Source organism: Nannospalax galili, unplaced genomic scaffold (assembly GCF_000622305.1).
Source record: "Nannospalax galili isolate Female #2095 unplaced genomic scaffold, S.galili_v1.0 scaffold206, whole genome shotgun sequence".
NCBI lineage: Eukaryota > Metazoa > Chordata > Mammalia > Rodentia > Spalacidae > Nannospalax > Nannospalax galili.
Window position 1 is genome coordinate 7,473,962 of NW_008358101.1, and position 12,319 is coordinate 7,486,280.

Sequence of the window (12,319 nt, forward strand, 5' to 3'; positions counted from 1 at the left end):
GTGAAAGAGATGTACTCTTGCTCTGGAGTGTGTTACTGAATATGTTAAAGCTGTAGTGAAATGCTTCTTCTAATCATGTAGTTATTTAAAAAATTTTAAAAATTATTAAAAAATAATAATTCTTCAAAGCATAAAATTTCCCCTTAATAATTAGTAAATGTGAAAAGCATTGCCATTGAAATCTACCTGACAGTTTTATATCCATGCTCAGATGGCAAGGAGCTCAGAAAGTAACTGTGACTGGTAATAATCAGATATATAGAGATTAGAGACTCATGTGGAAACATCTAAGTGTTAGTAGCATTAAAAATGAGTTAAAAATGTAATAATTTAACTGTAAGCCTACAAATTTACAGCCAATTTTGAAAGAGATGCATCTTAGCTCTGGAAATTGTTATTGAATATGTCAATGTTGTAATGAAATGCTTCTTCTAAGTATGTGGTTATTAAATAAATAATTTTTTAAAAAGCAAACAAAAAACAAAAACAAAAACAAAAACAAAAACCTCCTTCAAACCCAGGCGTAGTAGCACACGCCTTTAATCCCAGAACTCAGAAGGCAGAGGTGCAGAGGCAGGTGGATCTCTGTGAGTTCAAGGCCAGTCTGGTCTACATAGTGAGTTCCAGGACAGCTGGAGTTACAGGGAGACCCTGCCTCCAAAAGACCAAAAAACCTCCTTCAAAATAGGTTTTCCCTCCCTGTAATAACAATCTACACATTCGGTCTCAGTTTCTTACTCCAAAGAATGGAAACGATAATGAAGCACTGATCTCATGGGGTCTTGAATTACTAAACAACTTATGTTGTGCATTACACTTTAATTGGCAATACATAGTCAATATATTGACTCTAATTATATTGGCTTGATTAAAATAGTAATGGATTTTGGTTGTTTTTTCATAACAAGTAGATTAAATATGTTTTTAGATTTCCATAAAATTTTCTCATAAGATAGTTGGGGAATTCATTTTTATAGTAGAACTATGCCTCTTCTTAAATTGCAATTTAAAAAAACAAATGATTTCTCATAGCCTCTGTGGAAAAAAATCATAAGAATAGATGATATCACTGTCAATACTAAATTTATATTATAAATTCTTTAATATTTATACCTAATTGAATATTTCAATTAAAGAAAACATTTTTTTATTAATGATAGCCAGTTCTGAAAATTATTACTTTGGCCACCAGATGGAGCTAGTATTATTTCAAAAACGGAATGGATACTGATGAATTTCACATTTTTCCACTACTTCAAATCCAGGACTTTTTCATTTGTTTCTGAGTTTAATGAAGGATCCCAGAATTGCAGTCACTAAGAAATATATTCTTGTTAATTGAAAGCTATGTCCATTATTTTCCACAAAAAATAATCTGCATTTCTTAGGTGTAAAATGAAGGAATTGTTTGAGATGATCTGAAGTGTCTTCCCAATTTGGAATTCTATAGTATATGCTGGGAATGTCTTATGAGTACCGTCCAAATGTCAATATGTTACCTAGAAGGAATTATTTGGTATTTTACCTTACAAAATCATATTAGTCAATGTTGTTGATATGTGTGAGAATTTAAGACATCTATTAGGTATTAAAGTGGATTAAGAAACCAAGATGAGACTCAAATCTCTTAAAATGATTTCTATTGACAAAGTCAATTGAATATCCATCCATTCAGAAAAATGTAGAGCACTGTGAACTGAGAAATTGTCAATTTATGTGCATGAAAGGTGAGGTTTATTCAAGTTCTTAATAACCTGTTAACGTCTATCAGGAAGAACTATGGAGGTAATACAAGCATTAAAGTTATTTGTAAGAATTAGGATGTTTAAAAATTGTCATGTGTTCACACTGAACATTTAAATAATTGAAACTCATGAGAACTTACAGAATACAGAGTGTGTGTATGTGTGTGTGCGTCTTACATTGGCTTTGGATATACCTTTATTTTCTCTTCCCACCTTTTCTGCACGATAAATATCTGTCTTCCAAGAAATTGACTCATGTGTGTTCACATTTTTGTATGTATGTATGATGTATGTATGTATGTGTGTACATATATGTGCGTATTTCACTTTCTTTCTTGCCTCCTACTCTGACCACACCAGCACTGATGTTCAATCTGAATATGGGATTACTGATGAAAGGGACACGGGAGCTGAGAGAAGAAACGCTCACAAAGTGGGAGAAAAGGGTTAATCTAATGCAGGGCTGAGGAACCGTCTTTCCAAGACTGTGTGTGCTGGTGGCCAGGTGAGGAGCTCAGCAACCTTTGAAGCTAGTAATTCCAGAGAGTGGAATTCGCACAATTAGTCCAAGCCTATAGTGTGAAAATGGATTTGACAATACCTGAAAGGCAAGAACATGAGGCTAAAATTGATTTAACTGATAAGAAGCCAGAAGGGAAGCTGGAGGTGAACAATAGGAGAAGTTGAGTGTTCGACATTGTATAAGCTTAATGGGCATAGTTTCGAAGCAGCATGTGGTTTCTAGGCTACTGTCAATTATAATAAAAAAAATAAGGAGTTGCTGTTGCTAGGATTATAGCTAAATAGAATGGTGCATTGATTAGGCTAATGGAATATAAATTCTGTTTGGGGAATTCATTCTATAAATGTAAAATTAGGGTATGAGAAAGGATGAAAAAAAATAAAACAAGGAAGTAAACCAGTGTCTAAGAATACCAGCTCGGGAGCAAAACTCTGACTTCTTCAGCAGCACTGCTGTTCCTAGGCTGGCTTCGTCCAGTTCTCTAGGCCTGCTTTTTTTCCTCCACTGGAAAATAAAAGTGATATCATTTCAAGAAGTTCTTTGGACCAACTGGGATGATATGCAGCAAGTGTGATATGCTTCATAACTTGATGAGAACAATATGAACGATAGCTTTATCTCACAGCATTTCTTCCAGAGGCTACTAGAATAGCTTTAAACAACAGAGGATACCTCAGAAGGTAGGACTGTCTCCGTTACTTATTCAAGGAGGGAGTGGACATTCCACGCCTCTGTACTAAGTCTTCTGGGGAATTATGGAGAGAAGAACTGTTCCTGCCAGGATGTACATTTACTAAGGGACTCACTCTGGCTTTTCCATTCAGTGAGAAGGATCCTTCTGAATGTTGGTCTAGGACTGAAATGATTGGACAAGAGTCTCTCCCACACCACCTTTCTAAAATCTTGTAGGTTAGGTAAGAGACTCGTTCTTAAGAGGGCATTTCCTCATAAAATAGATTTTATCTACAGAATACAGTCAACAACTATCTACTAGAAATAAAATTCTGCTCAAATAAACTCATTTTTTTTTTAAAAGAACAGAGCTAATGGAAACCTTCATTATTCCAACAAAGCTGACCCCATGTTGGCAAATCCTTTGGTCTTTGATTTCTTATTCCTATTCCCCCCAACTTCATTGTACTTTTATGTAACCTGCCTCAAGTTATTTCTGAAAAAAACATGTTAAAAATTGCCTTTTTTGGACTAATAAAAATATTCTAAAATTTTAAAAAAAGGATTTATAGAAATTCCTCACTTGTCACAAATATATTTTCATTACTTAAAAAGTAGAAGAAACAATAAAAAGGTTAAAGATTTCAGACTTTGAACACATAATGTGCTGTGCGTAGTAAACAATGAGATGGTAAGAAATGGCTCAGGGAGGGGTGGGTCTTGGCAATGTGGTATCCCAATAGCGTCATGCCTGAAAGGGGCAAGAGACCCTGTCCAAATAGAAGCTCCCTAATGGAAGTCTTAATCTTTAAGAAATGTGTAAAATCTATGTCATCTTGGATATACCAGAGAAAACTTAAGATCTTAAATATGCATTATATATATTTTGTGTGCTATATCACACACACACACACACACACACACACACACACACACACACATATTTCCAGCTCCAAATGAAAAGTGGCCATGAGCAGCAGCACACCGAATCCACACAACCCTGTGCATACATTTGAGCTACTTGTCCTCAAGGAGTACTACCAGGACTTCTAAGAATGTCTAAAAATCCCTCCTAGCTGATTCCATGTACTAGATGATTGAAAACTCAAATGAGTAAAGAGCATCTTATTGTTCCTAGAAAGCCAGGAATCTTTTTAGAGATGTCAGGGGTAATGCATAAGAACAAGTGGGCAACTCATTGAGACTTCTTTTGACCAACTTGACAATTTGATTAGAATGAAAGGAAATATGTGACTTAGAGGGAAATGGTAAGATTCTGGGTTGCAAGAAACTGAGAGGAAACCATGAAGTTTAAAACTCTTAGGGATCTAAAATATGAAATCTAACTTTAAAAAAAGAAAAACTACTCAGTGGACTGGTAGTTTATCTGTCCTTCAGTTTGGAAGAGGCAATCAGATTTCTCACCCCACATAAACACTTAGTGACTTGTTGCCAAATCTTGGACCATCAAAACCCTGAGAAGTGAGTTCATGGGGATAGAGAAAGCAGGTTAGATTGCAAAAAAATGTTACAGCATTGGAATTAAACAAATTAATGAGAAAAACATAAAATAATGAATACGTAGTGAGAAAAACAAATCCAGCGTCTTAACATTTACAAAATAAGTGCAAGTATAGAAATAAACTTTATTTTCGCTGCCTATATATGTATAGAAATTTTGTTACTCTTGCAGTTTAAGAATATTCAAAAAAAACAATCATAATAGGCTTTTTTATGATTTCTTAAATTCAGAGTTTTCCATTAGGACTTTAATCAATGTTTAATCATTTAATGAAATTTATGTTTTATCGTTTTGGTAATCAGGTATAACTTTAAAATAGTTGACACTAAATGAAATTAAAATGATGGTGGGTATTTATTTTGAAGAACACCCCCCAGACATTATTTAATCTAATAATCATGTTTATAAAATCACAGTCTTAGAACACTAATTTAACTCTAACACTGCGAAATAGGAATACAACGAGACAAGGCTCCCTCCTTTACTGATTAGCTTCCTGCTTCTCATTCATCAGACTGTACAGCACGGCTCTTCCGGGCCTGCGGCACATCTGTAGTTGAACAGGGTGAGTAAAGAAGCAAATGCACAGCTCAGTGTGCTGGGGGCCTCCTCCATTTAACAGGATTTTAGGTCACAGTTCTAAAGCTGCCCATATTCTGCAGAAAAAGCTTTTTTGAAAAAAATTAACTTTATGTGTATGAGTGCTTGCCTGCATATGTGCATGTGTACAGTCTGTGTACATAGTATTTATTTTCAGAGACCAGGAAAGGGCATTAGATGCCCTGGAACTGGAGTTACAGGAGGTTGTGAGCCACCACATAGGTGCTGGGAACCAAACTGGAGGCCTCTGCAAGAGCAGCACCTTCTCTTAACAACGGAGTCATCTCTCTAGTCCCAGAAACTGCTTTTTAATTCGGATTCTCAAGCTAATATTTGATTCTTCATCCCCCCCAAACAGCATCTTTATCCTTTATGTTTTCTTTTCTTGGATTGCAAAGATTTCCAGCAGCTTGCTCTGAATAACAACAAGGACATTCACTTTCATTTCTATGATCTCAACAACCTCATTTTCATGGGGAACTCTTTCTTTTCTAAGCTGTCTGAGAAAGTAGTCAAATAACTTTCTTTTTTGTAATGTCCCCAGTGTCATTCCCACAATTTTCTTATCAGAGCTAGTTTCAAAGGTTAAGATTTATTTTCTAATAAAAGATCAAAATAACTTTTTTATTGTAAGTCTTTATTTGACCAACAGAGCATTTTTACAATGGCCACTTGTAAGTCCAGTGCTAGACAGAATATATTGTAGGAATTGTGGTTGATGTCCTTTCTGTTCCCAGGGTTCTGAAATTAACAAAGGAGAAAGAATGGATCACTACACAGAAAGTAAAAATAAAAAGTGAAAGTTAAAAGACCTGTCTTTTGTACAGTAGTGAATAAAGGACAGAGCAAATGCAAGCAATGCTGTTTCTCCACCAAACACGCCAACAAATGGCAACAAGCTGAGGGAGGTGAGAAGTCTGCCTTCCAGTATTGCCGCCAGAGTATCTGCTTCCAGTATTGTGCAGATTCGGGGATCTGAATCTCACCTGCCCAGGTGGAACAATGCAGTCATCGGGGCTGTACTGGGGACCGAATGAGGCTGCACACTGAACAGTGGCTAATATGGAACCTGTTATGTGGTATGTGTTCAATACATGGTAGCTGTTCTTGTGATTTCAATCAATCATAATATAAAATGTCCTTTTTGAAACAATGAACATCCTTGGGAAAAAAATGAAATTTCTTCAGATTTCTGAAGAGTACAACCAATATTTTAAATCTAATTTTCTGGAATTAAAGAATAAAGTTGATTAAATTCCCCCAAATATCTAGACAAGTACCAATTTTAGAAATTACTGTAATTGGATTATAGAAAACCGCTCAAAAAAATCAGAATATTCCCCCAAGAAACTGGTTGTGCACCAAAAGGGCCACTGTAATGGCAGCTTTGGGGGAGGAGTACCCACTCCACTGACTCAGAGTCTGGTCTACAGAGGACAATTATCTCTCAGGGTGTACTGAGAGTTGAGTGTTCAGAAAGGCTCAAGTGTAACAGGGAATGATCAGAGCATTTGCAGTGAGAACAATATCTGCCACGTGGACTATATTGTAGATCCTGAATTTTCCACTTGACGCACTCTCCCTCAAAAGTAAACATGTTGGAAGGTGAAGGCATATTCTGACTTTGGCTTGGTGAGTAGGAATCAAAGAAAAAGGAGTGGCTAATAATGATCACTCATATAGCGACTGACATGGAACAGATGTTTTGCAAACAGTAGTTCATCCAACAGCTTCACCAACATTTTATGTGGTCAGAACCATTTGAGTCAAAGGAATAAAGTGATTGTGGAAAATGATGTGGCTAGTTAGGAACAAAGCCAGCTTTTTGTTTTGTTTTGTTTTTGAGACAAGATCTCATGTAGCTCCAGCTCTCCTGGAGCTATGTAACTATGTAGATCCGACTGGCCTCTATCTCAGAGATCCACCTGCCTCTGCCTTTTGAGTGCTGGGGTTAAAGGTGTGCACCACTTCTCAAATGAATACATATCCTCCTCTTCCTCAAGAACCTCCCAACTGTTTTTTGTTTGTTTGTTTGTTTGGGTTTCTTTTGGTCTTTTTGAGACAGGGTCTCCCTGTAACTCCAGCTATCCTGGAACTCACTATGTAGATCAGGCTGGCCTTGAACTCACAGAGATCCGCCTGCCTCTGCCTCCCGAGTGCTGGGATTAAAGGCATGCACCACCACACCCGGCTCCAACTTTTTTTTTAAATGTAGTAAAACTATTAATTCTTTGAGAATTCCAGACATGGATACAATGTGTTTTGATCACAGTTACTCTCCATTCCTCCCCCGGAGTCCTCCAAGATTCAACACTACCCCACCCCTAATTCCTCTTAACTTAGTATCCTCTTTCTTTTTCCTTTTAGGACTCTCTAAGTCTGATTTGTCAATTTGGTCTGTCCTTAAGCGTCTAGAGATTTCCACTGGAGTGTGGTCAACCTACCAGAGGACATACTTCCTTAGAGAAAACTGACTCTCCCTCAGAAAGAAGCCATCAAATGTCAAAACATCCTCAGCTAGAGGTAGGATTTTGTGAGCCACTCCCAATCCACGTTTGATCCTGTGCAGGTGTTAGCAGGCAATCACAGCCACTGCAAGTTCATGAGTGTAACGATCCTGTCGTGTCTAGCAGACACTGTTTCATGATAGTTCTCTCCAATCTCTAGTTCTGAAAATCTTTCTTCCTTCTCTTATGTAATGTTTTCTGAGTGTTGGCAGGAGGATGTGTGATATAGATGTCTCATTTGTGGCTGAGAAGTCCACAGTTACTTATTCTCTGCACATTGATCAGTTGTGAGTCTCTATATTAACTGCCATCCACTGTGGAGTCTATGATCCTTTTCTGGTATGACTATTATTAACATAAAAATAAAACCAAGGGATCAGATATGTTGTGCAAGGACACCCTTTCCTCAGAGACTTCTCAGATGAGTAAAATAAGACCAAACTTAATTTTGATTCTATTGCTTAACAGAACCTTCCTAACAAGTTCTTTCTTGATATATAGAAAAGTCTTTTAATATATAAGAGCCAATCCTGGCATATCTAGAGTTAGCTCTTCCAAGGTGATTTCCATGATTTACTATATCTCTGTTTTTTCTTTTTCTTTCTTTCTTTCTTTCTTTCTTTCTTTCTTTCTTTCTTTCTTTCTTCCTTCTTTCTTTCCTTCCTTCCTTCCTTCTTATTAATTAATTAATTAATTAGTTAATTAGAGAAAAGATTTCCCTGTAGCTCCAGCCTGTAGACCAGGCTGGCCTCCATCTCACAGAGATTTGTCTACTGCCTCCCAAGTACTAGGATTAAAGATGTGTATCACCTCACTTAGCTCTGTTTTCTCTTGTATGTCATTTTAGAGCCTAGTTTTAAAGGAAGACTGTATCTCATGGCATCCTATGAACAGACAATATCTTTGTCTCCATAAACTATTAAAGTATACCAAATGTTCACTGCTATCTTCAACCTAAAATTTCCTGATGCCAAAATAGCATTGACTTTTTAAAAATATTTTATTTATTATTTTTATGTGTATGTGTGTATTGCCTGTGTGTAGGTATGTGCACCTGTGACATGCAGTGCCCACAGAGGACAGAAGAGGCTGTCAGATCCCCTGGAACTGGAGTTAATGGATAGTTGTTAGCTGCCATGTGGGTGCTGGGATTCGAACCCGGGTCTTCTGCAAGAACAGCCAGTGTTCTTAACTGCTGAGCCATCTCTCCAGCCCCTGACTCTCTTTTTTTTTTTTCTGGTCAAACATTTTGCCCACAGTTTGGATTCAGTAAATATGATTATTATGCATATTGTGGCTGCTTAGTTGCTATTCTTTTCTTTGCATATTTTGTACAAATAAGAAAATTACTGGTGCTCAAAGGCCCCAGATTACAAGAAAGTGATTGTCTCACTTAACCAATTGGTTCTCATTGAAGAGAAGGAGCAGGACTCAGAATGCCCACCACTACCACTATCCTAATGCTAAAACAACTAAAGAGTCTACTATCTTTGCTCTGAGAGGTAAAAAAGGCAAATCCAGCCAAAATCTCAATAGAAGCAGGACACATTCCATTTCAATTGTATTTTCATTTTTCTTAGTGTCTGCTTCAAGAAGAGTCAAATAACAAGGGAAGCTGTTAGGAAACAGTGAGAATATAAAGGCAGTTCCAATGGATTCCTGCTTTTTCTTTTTCCTAGCCCTACATCCTTTCTTTTAGATAAGAGTTGCAGAATGCGACCATGTTGCTCTTTTCCACATAGGGAGGAGATGATCTGAGCTGGCTAATCAAAATATTCTTTCACCCTGAACACAGATCTGTCCAATTGTAAATATACAGTCCAAATAACTGTGGTATCCATTTGTTAGACTGATAAAGAGTCTATGAAATGGTGTGTTGTCTTTCTGGAATGCTAGTCATGAGGGAAGACCTGATACTGGTGGAACTCGTCACCATCTTCTCAGATGCATGAAGAGAAAGCCTAGGATGCAAGCCATCACTGAAGAAAATGCACAAACAGTTCAGAAGGAAGGAATTCATATCATTTGAATTTCCAGACCTGGCTGTGGCCAAAGCTAGCCTTTCTTTAGACTTCCCAGTTATATAAGCCAAATGAATTTCTCCCTTCAGTTTTAAGTGGCAGATGTGGTTTGGGTTTTCTTTCTCTTGGAACAGAAAGAGTCCCCACTAATAAGTGCAAATTACCCCAAAGCATCACCTCAGTTGTCCTAGATCTTATTCAATAATATCTAAACTCATGTGAAAAGTCATAACCTGACTCTGGAATAATAAAAGAAAATAAAATATGCTTACTACCTTGTTTTTCCCGTTCTTTCCTTCCCTCAGCTCTCCCAGTTCTTTCTTCCTTCTTAACGCATCTTCATGTATTCCAAGAGGAATTAAACTGGCTACATCAGAAGGTAAATATTATGAAGCAACATTCAGTGTCAATACTTACTACATCAAATTTAGGATTATTCCTCAGTTATCAAGAAAGTTAAATGAAATGAAATAGTATTTCCCTCAAATTCTCGACTACTTGGTTTAACACATTTTCTTAGGAAATAAATTGCCTTTCTTTCTTTCTTTCTTTTGTTCTTTATTTTTTTTTCTTTCTTTCTTTCCTTTTCTTTCTGATTTTTTGCTACTAGTTGTACTATGTGATCAAATTTTAGCCTGTCTAGCAATTAGTTTCCTTAATGATGTAATGAGAATTATGATATCTCAACACACACACACACACACACACACACACACACACACACACACTGTTCTGGGTTTAGGCATTCAATAAATGGTAGTTATTTTTATATTATCACATCACTTTACTTTCCCCTGCTATTTTTAGGACTCTGGAAGGAGAATGACATAAAAAGGTATTCTTACTCAGTCTTTAAGAATAGCTAAGGAAAATAGGACATTGCTCACTAAGCAAGAACAGTTGTGTCTCTTTCATGTCTACATTTGCAATAATATGAATAGTAACAAGATTAAGTTTCTTTTATAGGACCCTCCTTATCCTTAAACCAATGATTTCTTATTTTTCTCTGATTTTAAAGGGTCTAACCAAAAGATAAACCAGTGAGGTGTATGTACATCAGTTGTAAAGTACTAAGGGAGCATGCGTTCTTATAGGAAACTGCACAGTGCCTTTCCTAAAAACAGAATGAACCCCAAGCTTCACTGGGTTGGCTGGACATCTGACTACAGATACTGAAGTTACTTTTTTTTTTTTTCGGTCTTTTTGAGACAGGGTCTCCCTGTAGCTCCTGCTGTCCTGGAACTCACTCTGTAGACTGAAACTACATTTTTATCAGCTACAGTGATGACATCTAATGCTGTTACATAATTTCTATTAAAGAAATATACATATTCTTCAGGTGGCTTCATCCTCTAAATATGAAAACTACACAGCCAGGAAGGATGGGAGGAAGCAGAGGAAGAGGACGAAAGAAGGGTACTGTTTTATTAGGTTTTCTTAGCCCAGAGCTTCTGGGTTTGTTTGGTTAACTTCTTTCAATGACTAATGATACATTTATGCCTTAGGGAAAGATATGTTTAGGCCTTAGGGAACAAGGATCCTTAAAAGTAGCTCAGTATACTTAAGTACAGAGATTTTTAGAATCAGGCACTGCTGTTTTGAAGTAATCTTTCATTTTCCTCATGTTGGGTATAGATACAAAGATAAATCTTTGTACAGGTTTAGGGTTTTGTGTGTGCCTTATCTCATTCTGTCTTCCTAAAATTCCTAATGTGTGCAGAGTTCATGTGCATGTCTCTGGTTAGAGCTGTAACACTGCAGCTTTATAAGTATTTTTTATTTTTTTATGTGTGTGTGTGTGCCACATATGTGTGGGTGCCTGTGGAGCCCAGAAGAGGGTGTCAGATCCCCTGGAACTGAACTTACAGGCAGGTGTGAGCTTCTCCAGGTGTTTACATATTTTGCCCATCACAGAGCTCCTAAATAACACACTTGGGGGAGAATTTGGGTGGAGTGCAACACCTTTATTGTCAAGCCAGATTTTTAAGGGTTGTTCTTTTGTTGCTTATTATTTGGTTTAAATTATCTCTTTTGTGTTAAGTCACTCTTAGTTTTAGTGAATGCAGGAAAAATTTTGTTTGCACTGGAGGGAAGAAAAGCCAATTTACTTTTCTATTAGATTTGTCTCCTAGAAAACACCAATTTGCTTCTTTGTATTTTAAATAGCAGAAATTAGTTGCAAATTATTAATAGCTTATGAATTAGCTAGGCTTCTGTTGTGGTAGCAAAAGCACCTCAGGTATATAACCTGTGAGGGAAGATATATTTTCCTTCATTGTTTCATTCTGTAGTCAGTGGATCTGCTGCCTTTAGGCATGTGGTGAGGCAGAGCACCATTCCAATGAGCATGGGACAGAGCAAAGCTGCTCACTTAGAGAAGCCAAGAAGCGAAGAGAGGGAAGGAAGGAGCCCTAGATCTCAGGATCTCCTTCAAATGCAGATGCCCAGTGGCTTACCTTCCTCCCACACAGCTTTATTTCCTCCTCCTGAAAGTCCTACCACCAGACAATAGCACCACTGGCTGGTGACCAAGCCTTTAACTCATAGGCTTTGGGGATATTCAAGATCTAAAGTACAGTAGCAAACTTATATAGTATACTTCTTCTACTCTTAAAATACATTGTTTATTATTTTTATTTTGTGTATGAGTGTATTGACTGTATGTATATAAGTGCACCTATGTCGTGTAATGCCCACCGAGGTCAGAAGAAGGTGCTAGATCCCCTGGA